General features: G+C 35.1%; 2 long non-coding RNA genes across 2 annotated transcripts; both read left to right on the top strand.

Moving 5' to 3' along the window:
* The first annotated feature begins 2,159 nt into the window (after positions 1-2,159).
* LOC110882827 lies at positions 2,160-3,985 on the top strand. Its single transcript, XR_002560243.2, has 3 exons — positions 2,160-2,293; positions 2,771-2,824; positions 3,632-3,985. It is a non-coding gene; the product is annotated as an uncharacterized LOC110882827 (long non-coding RNA).
* Positions 3,986-8,418: 4,433 nt separating this feature from the next.
* Positions 8,419-10,236, top strand: LOC110882830. The gene is made up of 3 exons (XR_002560244.2): positions 8,419-8,552; positions 9,030-9,083; positions 9,891-10,236. It is a non-coding gene; the product is annotated as an uncharacterized LOC110882830 (long non-coding RNA).
* The last annotated feature ends 337 nt before the right edge of the window (positions 10,237-10,573 follow it).

Below are 10,573 nucleotides of genomic sequence, written 5' to 3'. Positions count from 1 at the left end.
CCACCACCATAACACCATCATCCATTGTCCATCGTAGAGTGTGTGAGTCGTCTCGGGATCCAAGATTGATCGTAAGAGTTCTTGACAATCAAGGCCATGTTTGCCTAAGTCTCTTACATCACTTGGTGAAGACAAGTGTTTAGTATAATACTTTTTATTTTTAATCTTTTGCACTTTTTATTTGGTTTTGTATTAATGACTTTAATAACTAGTTACTTATGTTGAAGGTGATCTTTCCTTATCGTTTGTCCGTGGTGTCTTGGCATTATTTTACTGTCTATATAAAATAAAAGATTTTCACCATTCATATCTCCACGGTCTATATGGAGGTATGTTGGCTACCTGGTCGGGGGTTAAGGGAACGGTTTGGTAAGGGTCTTGCCCTTGTTCAGCGTTTAGAGGTCCTGCTTGGGACCTGGGTCAAATTTAGTAGGATCTCCTTCAATGCCCATAGGTATTGGATGGCGGGGATCCAAACTCTTTGACCCCCTCATAAGTTAACTACTATTAATACTATAACCCGGCTATTTAGGACTGTATCCCTGCTGACTCAGACTACTTAGCCGAGGGTAACGTCACCGCCAAAAGCGGGGCCTACCACAATTTGCATTAATAACTTAATTCATTATCTTTCAATAATCCGACCCTTTAGGATTGTATCCTTGCTGACTCAAACTACTGGGTTGAGGGTAACGTCGCCTTCAAAAGAGGGGCCTACTACAATAACTAAGATAATCTCTTAAACAAGTGCAAAAGTGCAAAAATAATCATAGGTTATACTAATACACGTGTCGGATCCAAGTGATTCATCTTGTCTATCTGTTTTTATTTTATTTTATTTTTCAGCATTTAGTTAGTTTTTATTTTTCTTAGTTTAAAACATTTTTCTCACTTTTTGATTTGATTAGACGTTGAGGATAAACCGGTACTAAAAGATCTTGTGTCCTTGGACGACCTCGGTATCTTACCAACACTATACTACGTCCACGATGGGTGCACTTGCCCATATGTGTGTTTAGTGTTAGTGAATATCGTGTTTTATAAATTTAAAACTTGGCTAAAAGTGTAAAAAGGGCTTAAATACTCATCAAAATTATATACACACCGACACACATCAAGTTTTTGGCGCCGTTGCCGGGGACACAAGGATTTTAAGAAAGCTTAAAATCGACGGCCTAATCAGTTTTTCAAAACCTTTTTAAAACGCGCGCATTTTTCTGCATTTTAGTTTAGTTTTGCATTTACAGTAGTCTGAACACGGGGCCGTGCTCGCTGAACACGCCCCCGTGCTTCATATTTTTAGTTAAAACGCCCAGATACAGAGTCTGAACACGGGCCGTGCTCACTCAACACGCCCCCGTGCTCAACGTGACCAGTAACTTTAATTAAAACGCCCAGATACAGACCCTGACCACGGGGCCGTGTTCACCCAACACGGGGCCGTGTCCAGCTTCTGTTTCCGTCTTATTTTTGTTTTCTGGTCCCGAGACTCAGTTGTGGTCTGTTGAGTGATTCTTATGGATCAATACTCGAGAGGTTACAACTACACCTATGATGAGGATGATTATAGAGGTAATTATTGCACTAATTGTCGTAACGCACGCTCGGTTCAATATAATACTTCATATCAACCATCCAATTCATACAACTACTATGAGGAGCCCAGGTACGAGCCATCAACTTCATACACATCCTATGAAGACCAAAGGTATGAACCTCCTCCCTCATACTCATATTTTGATGAACCAAGGTATGAGCCTTCATACTCATACTTTGAAGACTCAAGATATGAGCCACCACCTTCATATACTTATTATGAGGAACCATGGCGTGAACAACCCACCTCATATGAGTACTATGAAGAACAAAGTTTCGACACTTATCCATCATATACTTATAATGAAGAACAATGGTGTGAACCATCTACTTCATATGAGAATTATGAGGTGTAACACCCCAAAACTTGTTTAGTTTAATAATAGGTGAAAATAAACAAATAATTCAATATAGTAATGAATTATGACAAAAATGATAAGTTAGTATTGGGAAAGCCTAAGTTGAACACTTTTTCTAAGTGGAAGGGTGCAATGTGTAAGTAATAAACTAAATGTTTTAGTTAATAAACAAAAATTAAAACCAAACACCCATATTTGGGTTCTGGTCGTTCGAGAAAGAGAGCAGGCAAAAGAAAGGTGAAACCCTAGCTTCAAGAAATCAAGAATCAAAGCCAAATACATAAGATAATCCGGTGCATGAACCCTCCTTGCGAAAATCTAACCCTAATTTGTTAGTGGTAAGTTTAATTTTCTGAATTTGATGATTTGTAGAATGAGGGGCTCGACCCAATCTCGAAATTTTGTGTCTAAATTTGAGAAATCTGAGTTAGGGTTACCTTCTAGAACAAGAATCATGTTTGATTCTAGGTTATTTGAAGGATTTTAGTAAAAACCCATTTTATGAAATTGTGATATGAAAAGGATGATCAATGTGATTATAGATATGTGAAATCTTGATGTATGGTGATGTTGTAATGCTTGAATTATAGAAAATTTATCTAGGGTAAATAAAGATATGAATGAGGATCGATTGTGGAATGAACTATATGATGAACTAGTGGAAATTCATGCCTTGTATGTTTGTAAATAATGCTTGTAATTATGATGAACACCAAGTGTTCGATGAAATGCTTAAAAGAATAATGTATATGATTTGAAAGATGAATGAATGAAATGTTGATGTACTAAATAAACGAATGAATGTGTAATTATAGGCGTGAAGGAGGAAGGTTCCAATACTAGGAAATTGGAAGGTTCACAAGATCGAGGTACGTTAGTGTACACTTTATGTTTTTATTATGTTTTCATATGTATAATAATCTCTAATGTATTAAATTGTTATGTTGGAACCGTGAGCGTTGAGATATCCGATTGTTGAAAGTAAAGTTAGATCCGTCATAAGCGGATGTTGAGAAATGATTATGATACGAAAGTTAATGCATCATACTCGGTACTTTTAGTCGAACCGGGTATGGAAAGCTATGTATGTTTCGTTGCATACAAGTCCTTGTTATATTTTCTATTTATATAATTTGATGTAAAACTATCCTTGTATAACAAATGCGACAAGTAGTAAGTAAGCGACAAATCCCTAGTGGATTTGGGTATGCTAACGAAAGTGGTGATAAGCTATGCATTTTGATCGATTGAAATTCAATCGTGTCAAGTAAAGATGAACGCCATCCGTTCTAACGGATAGCTTTGAATGCTATAATAAAGATGAAAGTTATAATCCGTTTTACGGATAGAAGAAAGAGTAATGTTGAAAGCAAGTAAACCCAATTAAACGGGTTGAATGTGTATGCTTAACTCTCGATGAGAGTGTTTATGCTAAACCCAATTAAACGGGTTGAATGTGTATGCTTAACTCTCGATGAGAGTGTTTATGCTAAACCCAATTAAACGGGTCGAATGTGTATGCTTAACTCTCGATGAGAGTGTTTATGCCTAACCTAACTATTGGGGTAGTCGAATGCGTAAAAGTAAGAATGTTTTTGTATGGATAAAGCTAAAACGAAAGGTTATGATTTACTATGGTGATAACTAACCTTTTTAAATTTTGATTGTTAATGTAGGTAAAACACCTCTATAGGCGATTTGGAGATATGGAGCGAGCACGTATTCAAGCCTTATTATACCAAGCGCTTCCGCTAGTTTATATGCATACTTTTGGGTTCACGTTTTGTTACTTTGATTAAATCTTGTTAGAAGTCTTATACTTGAAAACTTCTTGTTTTTGTTTGGGATAGTTTAATGTTAATAGGGTCGTAAGTGAATGTCGTCTATTATGTCAAAACAGGGGGTATGTCCGTATTACAAACGGGTCATGCCCAAATTTTGTAAAAATTCCTACTATGTGTCAAAATTGGTATTTTGATGTCCGAAAAATTATTCTTTTGTAAGTAATCTAACATTATGGAAAAGCGGACCTTACAAGTTGGTATCAGAGCCTAGGTTTGAGGGATTCGAGCTTTTGACACGATGCTTGAACTCAAACCGACGGCTCATTCGAAAGTGTGCTCGCTCCAAGATCGCCAACGAGGTAACAATTTAAGTTCTTGATGAATGCAAGTACATGTAATGTGCTTGAGATATAAAGTTAAGTTAAGTTAAGTTAAGTATGTGAAGGAATAATTATAGAGGGCGAAACGATGAATTCCAGGGGCCGTACGGCTGGAAATGGACCCGAGAAAGAGTTAAAACACTTAAAATAGAAGCAGCAGCGAATCAACAAATGGCAGGCCGTCGCCGACGGCTGGACATCCGTCGCCGACGCCCCCCCTCCTTTGGGCCGACGCCTTAGTCGCCTGTCTACGGGAGAATGTGGCCGACGCCACTATTTTGAACCCGTCGCCGACGGGCACCCTACCCGTCGCCGACGCCAAGCAGAAAACACAAAATGCTGTTTTGGTTGTTCTTCGAAATTGGAGTCTCCGATCTACTAAATGACCTATAAAATGATGAGGTAAAGTCTTATTAAGCATAACTAAGTACCTATAATCACCACTTGAGATCGCAATGAAAGGAATTCTTAGGAATTGAAGGTAGTGTAACGATTAACACGAAATGAATGATAGTATTAAAAAAAAAATTTATAAAGATGAACGTGATGTGTACAAAGGTATGAAATGAATGATGAGAACTTAGAAAGTTAAAAATTGATATGCATGATTACGAATATAGTAATCAAGGACGAAAATGTGAACTGTGTGGAAAGCTTGTGAACTATAATTTAAGTTCCCATACTTCTCATAAATGCCCGTTTTATGCTTTTGTCAAGTTATTAGAAGATATAATAAGTTATGTAAAGTTAGGTAGATTGTTGGCGATAAAGTAAAATTTATGAAAGTCGAATGTAACATATGGAATGGCATGAAATGAATGATGAAGGTATAAAGTGGAGTTGGAAACGTATGATAATGAATAATGAAGGAAGTAAATATAGACTAAGGTACTTGGATTTGCGAAGGAGCCGAAATTTTTAATAAATTTATCAAAAAAAATATATGAAATAAATGATGAGATTAGTGGTGAAAATAATTTGAGGAATGTGAGTTAGATGGAATTTGTATGAAAATTCAGATGAACGTATGCTTTGATCAGAATTATGCATTAGAGGCTTGTACCTTGTACTTGAATGGTGTGATGCTTATGTGTATTTAGTGATTTGCCTTGTTACGATTAAGAGGCGAATATGTGCTAAATGCGAATCATATGAGTTTACTAGTAAAGGATACGTTGGAATTATGTTATATAGTTAACTTGAATGATATTTACTGTTTGTAGAATCATGAAGCATTAGCCATTAGCATGTGAGAGTACGTGAAGGTGAATGCATATATGTGTATTGTTTGGATGATTACGTAAATTGTATGTATGAAATACGAAGAATATTAATATTACGGTCTATCATATTTAGATGATTACATGTTCAAAAGTTTGAAGTGTGTAAGCAAGACAGTTGACTATCTAAAAGTCAACAGTATAGGGATATCATGAAATGGTCATCAGACACAAATGCTAAAGTAAAGAGTTAATGTATTATGTATTAAGTGATTTACGTGTTATGCTTGATGATAGATTAGTTGTATGGATTTGAAATGAGATAGTTATTAATAAATGTCTCGTTTATACGAAATTTGACTAACAAAAGTCAATTAACGTATGAATAGAAAGAAAATGAATAGTTGTATGTATGCTCACATAAGCTAATAATGTTACGAATGTAATAATATGTAAGGATGGAAATCTCGTCAGTTGATTCAAATATGGATAGCAAACGGGGTAAGAGGAAGCAATGAGGCAAGCATGAACGTGAACACTAAAGGTAAGTGATTTTGCAATCACTTCAAATTTATCTACATGGAGGTGTATACATGTTTGCATATTCGAAATCAAAGTGAAATGTATAAATAAATTAGAAATGTTATGGTACGTTTTGTTGAAATTGTTGGCATAATGTTAAGCCGATAAGACCTCATTATAAGGGTTAATCGGTCATAAATTTTAGTTGAGAAGTTCTAAGGCAGGAATGAAAACTTGGCAATGTTGATGAAGGGTATGGAAATAATATTAGTTGGGGTGTTAGCTAAAGACATTTTGTAAATATGTTCGAATTGAAAGTAAGTACAACGCGTCCAACAATACTTATATACAATAAGTACTAAGTGTGATTAATTTTTAAAAGGTCAAATTGTAAAAGACAGTAAATAATAATTACTTACAATTGCTAGAAGTGTTACGTAAGAAATGACATGGTAAATGATACGACAGAAGAACGAAAGGTACAGATGAAAATGCTAGAATCTGAGAAATAAATTCAAACTGGTAAGAATGAAACGTAATAAATTAAAAGTTCGAATTCGTAAGTGAAGACGGATTGAACAAGTGAGAATAAAAAGTAAGTACCAAACTCAAATAAGTTATACGGGTCAAATGGCGATCGCCGTTTGAACCCGGTATTTAATGTTCGGTTTGTCAAGTTTATTACTTATAGGTGAGCATAATGTATGGGCATGCATTGTCACAGTTTGGAAAACATTAACCATCGCAAAGTATAAATAACGAGTCAAGGGTTTTGACCCGCGCAAGGTACGTATAAAAAGATTATATTTTTAATAAGAGCTTAGGGCTCGACTAGAGAATGATGTGTCAGAATAGGATAACTGATACCCATATGTAAGAATGTATTTACAATTAGACTTCTGAAAAGTCAAACGAAATAAATGCAGTCCTTGCAATTATGCGAGTATAAGGTACGAACGTGTACCTCGATGCAACCACAATAGGTAAGGGGGCGTTAGTCTGATCGTGAAAGGCCAAACCGTGAAAATTGATGAAATAACCAATAAAATGAAAGGATAGTATGTAAGAAATGGAATGTATGATATGTTTTAGCATGTACGTAAGAAGATTGTGAAAGAGCCAATAGGCGAACAAATACCATGTAGGACGCAATTATGAAAAGTTATATGCTAACTATTTATTTATAGATAAATATAATGGAATTCTTCGTGAGATGATAGTAATGAAGCTAGTGGAAGGATGCTCACGAGTGGGAGCATATTTTATGAATCAATGAGACCAATTCTGGTACGGGAGGTACATATAAAGAAGCGGATCGATCCGGCACACGGATAACTGACTTATGCATTGAAGGCGAGGTTAGTAAAATGCTTAATTCTTGATTTATGATTAAGAATCTATAGATTTAATTGTAAGTATGAACAAAATGAATGGTAGAATAATTATGGTATGGTATACAATGATCGATCTGTAATGGTCAGCGTGAGAAGGTATGAATGTCGTTAAGAGGGAGGTCTAAAGGCCTTAAATGAAAGTTTGAGCTGAATTGGTTAAACGCTCGTATGGTGCTCATACACAACATACCTAGTTGTATCATAAGTAGTTTACGCAAGGAGCTAATAATAAAGTGTGCGAAGGATTAAATTTGAGGCTAAAATCAAACTTGTAATTAGTTCAAGCGACGGTAGTAACCGTAGAATGATGCTTTATACTCATATTAAGTATGAAAAAGTAATTAGGAAGTGGGTAGCTTTGTATTAGTACCACTAAGTCATTAAATGTTTATAGTATACGTAAGATGTTATGCTCAGCCCTCCTATGAACAAGAAAGTAATTAGAAGAACGTTATTAATGGGATAATAGGGTTTGCTCATGATTACAATAATGAATCATATCGTGCATGATTCGTGTGCAGAATGAAATAAATCAATTTATTTATATTAGTAAATGTATGAATACGTTATGCTTATTTAGAAAGATAGAAACAAGTCGTAAGCATAAGCTTGTACGACCAATAGTATACATTCTGAATAAACTTCAATGAACGAACTGCCAGTGATGAGGTGTGCTAGGAACTAGCATTATAAAGTGAAAACGAAACTAATAAGAGCTCTGGATCAGATTCTGACTTATATGTGATTATGAAAGTAATTTACTTGATTTAAGAACGGAGGGACAATGCGTACAAATACGTTTATGCAAGAACGAAACTCTGGCCAAGATCCCGAATGCATCTATGTTGTATTAAGCGTCGTGAATGAATAGATGAAAAAGTAAGAGTAGAAGTGGTCTAGTTGGAATGAGAAAGGTTTCGGGGACGAAACCTCCTTTAAGGGGGGTAGACTTGTAACACCCCAAAACTTGTTTAGTTTAATAATAGGTGAAAATAAACAAATAATTCAATATAGTAATGAATTATGACAAAAATGATAAGTTAGTATTGGGAAAGCCTAAGTTGAACACTTTTTCTAAGTGGAAGGGTGCAATGTGTAAGTAATAAACTAAATGTTTTAGTTAATAAACAAAAATTAAAACCAAACACCCATATTTGGGTTCTGGTCGTTCGAGAAAGAGAGCAGGCAAAAGAAAGGTGAAACCCTAGCTTCAAGAAATCAAGAATCAAAGCCAAATACATAAGATAATCCGGTGCATGAACCCTCCTTGCGAAAATCTAACCCTAATTTGTTAGTGGTAAGTTTAATTTTCTGAATTTGATGATTTGTAGAATGGGGGGCTCGACCCAATCTCGAAATTTTGTGTCTAAATTTGAGAAATCTGAGTTAGGGTTACCTTCTAGAACAAGAATCATGTTTGATTCTAGGTTATTTGAAGGATTTTAGTAAAAACCCATTTTATGAAATTGTGATATGAAAAGGATGATCAATGTGATTATAGATATGTGAAATCTTGATGTATGGTGATGTTGTAATGCTTGAATTATAGAAAATTTATCTAGGGTAAATAAAGATATGAATGAGGATCGATTGTGGAATGAACTATATGATGAACTAGTGGAAATTCATGCCTTGTATGTTTGTAAATAATGCTTGTAATTATGATGAACACCAAGTGTTCGATGAAATGCTTAAAAGAATAATGTATATGATTTGAAAGATGAATGAATGAAATGTTGATGTACTAAATAAACGAATGAATGTGTAATTATAGGCGTGAAGGAGGAAGGTTCCAATACTAGGAAATTGGAAGGTTCACAAGATCGAGGTACGTTAGTGTACACTTTATGTTTTTATTATGTTTTCATATGTATAATAATCTCTAATGTATTAAATTGTTATGTTGGAACCGTGAGCGTTGAGATATCCGATTGTTGAAAGTAAAGTTAGATCCGTCATAAGCGGATGTTGAGAAATGATTATGATACGAAAGTTAATGCATCATACCCGGTACTTTTAGTCGAACCGGGTATGGAAAGCTATGTATGTTTCGTTGCATACAAGTCCTTGTTATATTTTCTATTTATATAATTTGATGTAAAACTATCCTTGTATAACAAATGCGACAAGTAGTAAGTAAGCGACAAATCCCTAGTGGATTTGGGTATGCTAACGAAAGTGGTGATAAGCTATGCATTTTGATCGATTGAAATTCAATCGTGTCAAGTAAAGATGAACGCCATCCGTTCTAACGGATAGCTTTGAATGCTATAATAAAGATGAAAGTTATAATCCGTTTTACGGATATAAGAAAGAGTAATGTTGAAAGCAAGTAAACCCAATTAAACGGGTTGAATGTGTATGCTTAACTCTCGATGAGAGTGTTTATGCTAAACCCAATTAAACGGGTTGAATGTGTATGCTTAACTCTCGATGAGAGTGTTTATGCTAAACCCAATTAAACGGGTCGAATGTGTATGCTTAACTCTCGATGAGAGTGTTTATGCCTAACCTAACTATTGGGGTAGTCGAATGCGTAAAAGTAAGAATGTTTTTGTATGGATAAAGCTAAAACGAAAGGTTATGATTTACTATGGTGATAACTAACCTTTTTAAATTTTGATTGTTAATGTAGGTAAAACACCTCTATAGGCGATTTGGAGATATGGAGCGAGCACGTATTCAAGCCTTATTATACCAAGCGCTTCCGCTAGTTTATATGCATACTTTTGGGTTCACGTTTTGTTACTTTGATTAAATCTTGTTAGAAGTCTTATACTTGAAAACTTCTTGTTTTTGTTTGGGATAGTTTAATGTTAATAGGGTCGTAAGTGAATGTCGTCTATTATGTCAAAACAGGGGGTATGTCCGTATTACAAACGGGTCATGCCCAAATTTTGTAAAAATTCCTACTATGTGTCAAAATTGGTATTTTGATGTCCGAAAAATTATTCTTTTGTAAGTAATCTAACATTATGGAAAAGCGGACCTTACATGAGGAGCCAAGGATCGAACAACCGGATTCAAGCTTTGAGGATCCAAATTCTTTTTCTCTCACCGAAGTGACCAATAGGATATTAGAACACATTAAAACTATCGAACGTCGCATAAAAGAGTCTCGCGCAAGGGAAGAGGAATCCCGCGCAAGAGAAGAATTAAATTGTAATAATAACGTAGAGATAGTTGAAAATGTAAAAATGGAAGAACAAGAAAGTGAAAAACCGACACATGAGTTAAACAATGAAAAAGGTGAGTCCGATAACGTTAAATCACAAGAAGAGTCTAATTTTGAAGAAATTAATCTCTTGTCACCTACTT

The sequence above is a fragment of the Helianthus annuus genome, chromosome 1, assembly GCF_002127325.2.
Source record: "Helianthus annuus cultivar XRQ/B chromosome 1, HanXRQr2.0-SUNRISE, whole genome shotgun sequence".
Classification (NCBI taxonomy): Eukaryota; Viridiplantae; Streptophyta; class Magnoliopsida; order Asterales; family Asteraceae; genus Helianthus; species Helianthus annuus.
This window is presented reverse-complemented; position numbering and strand designations above follow the sequence as displayed.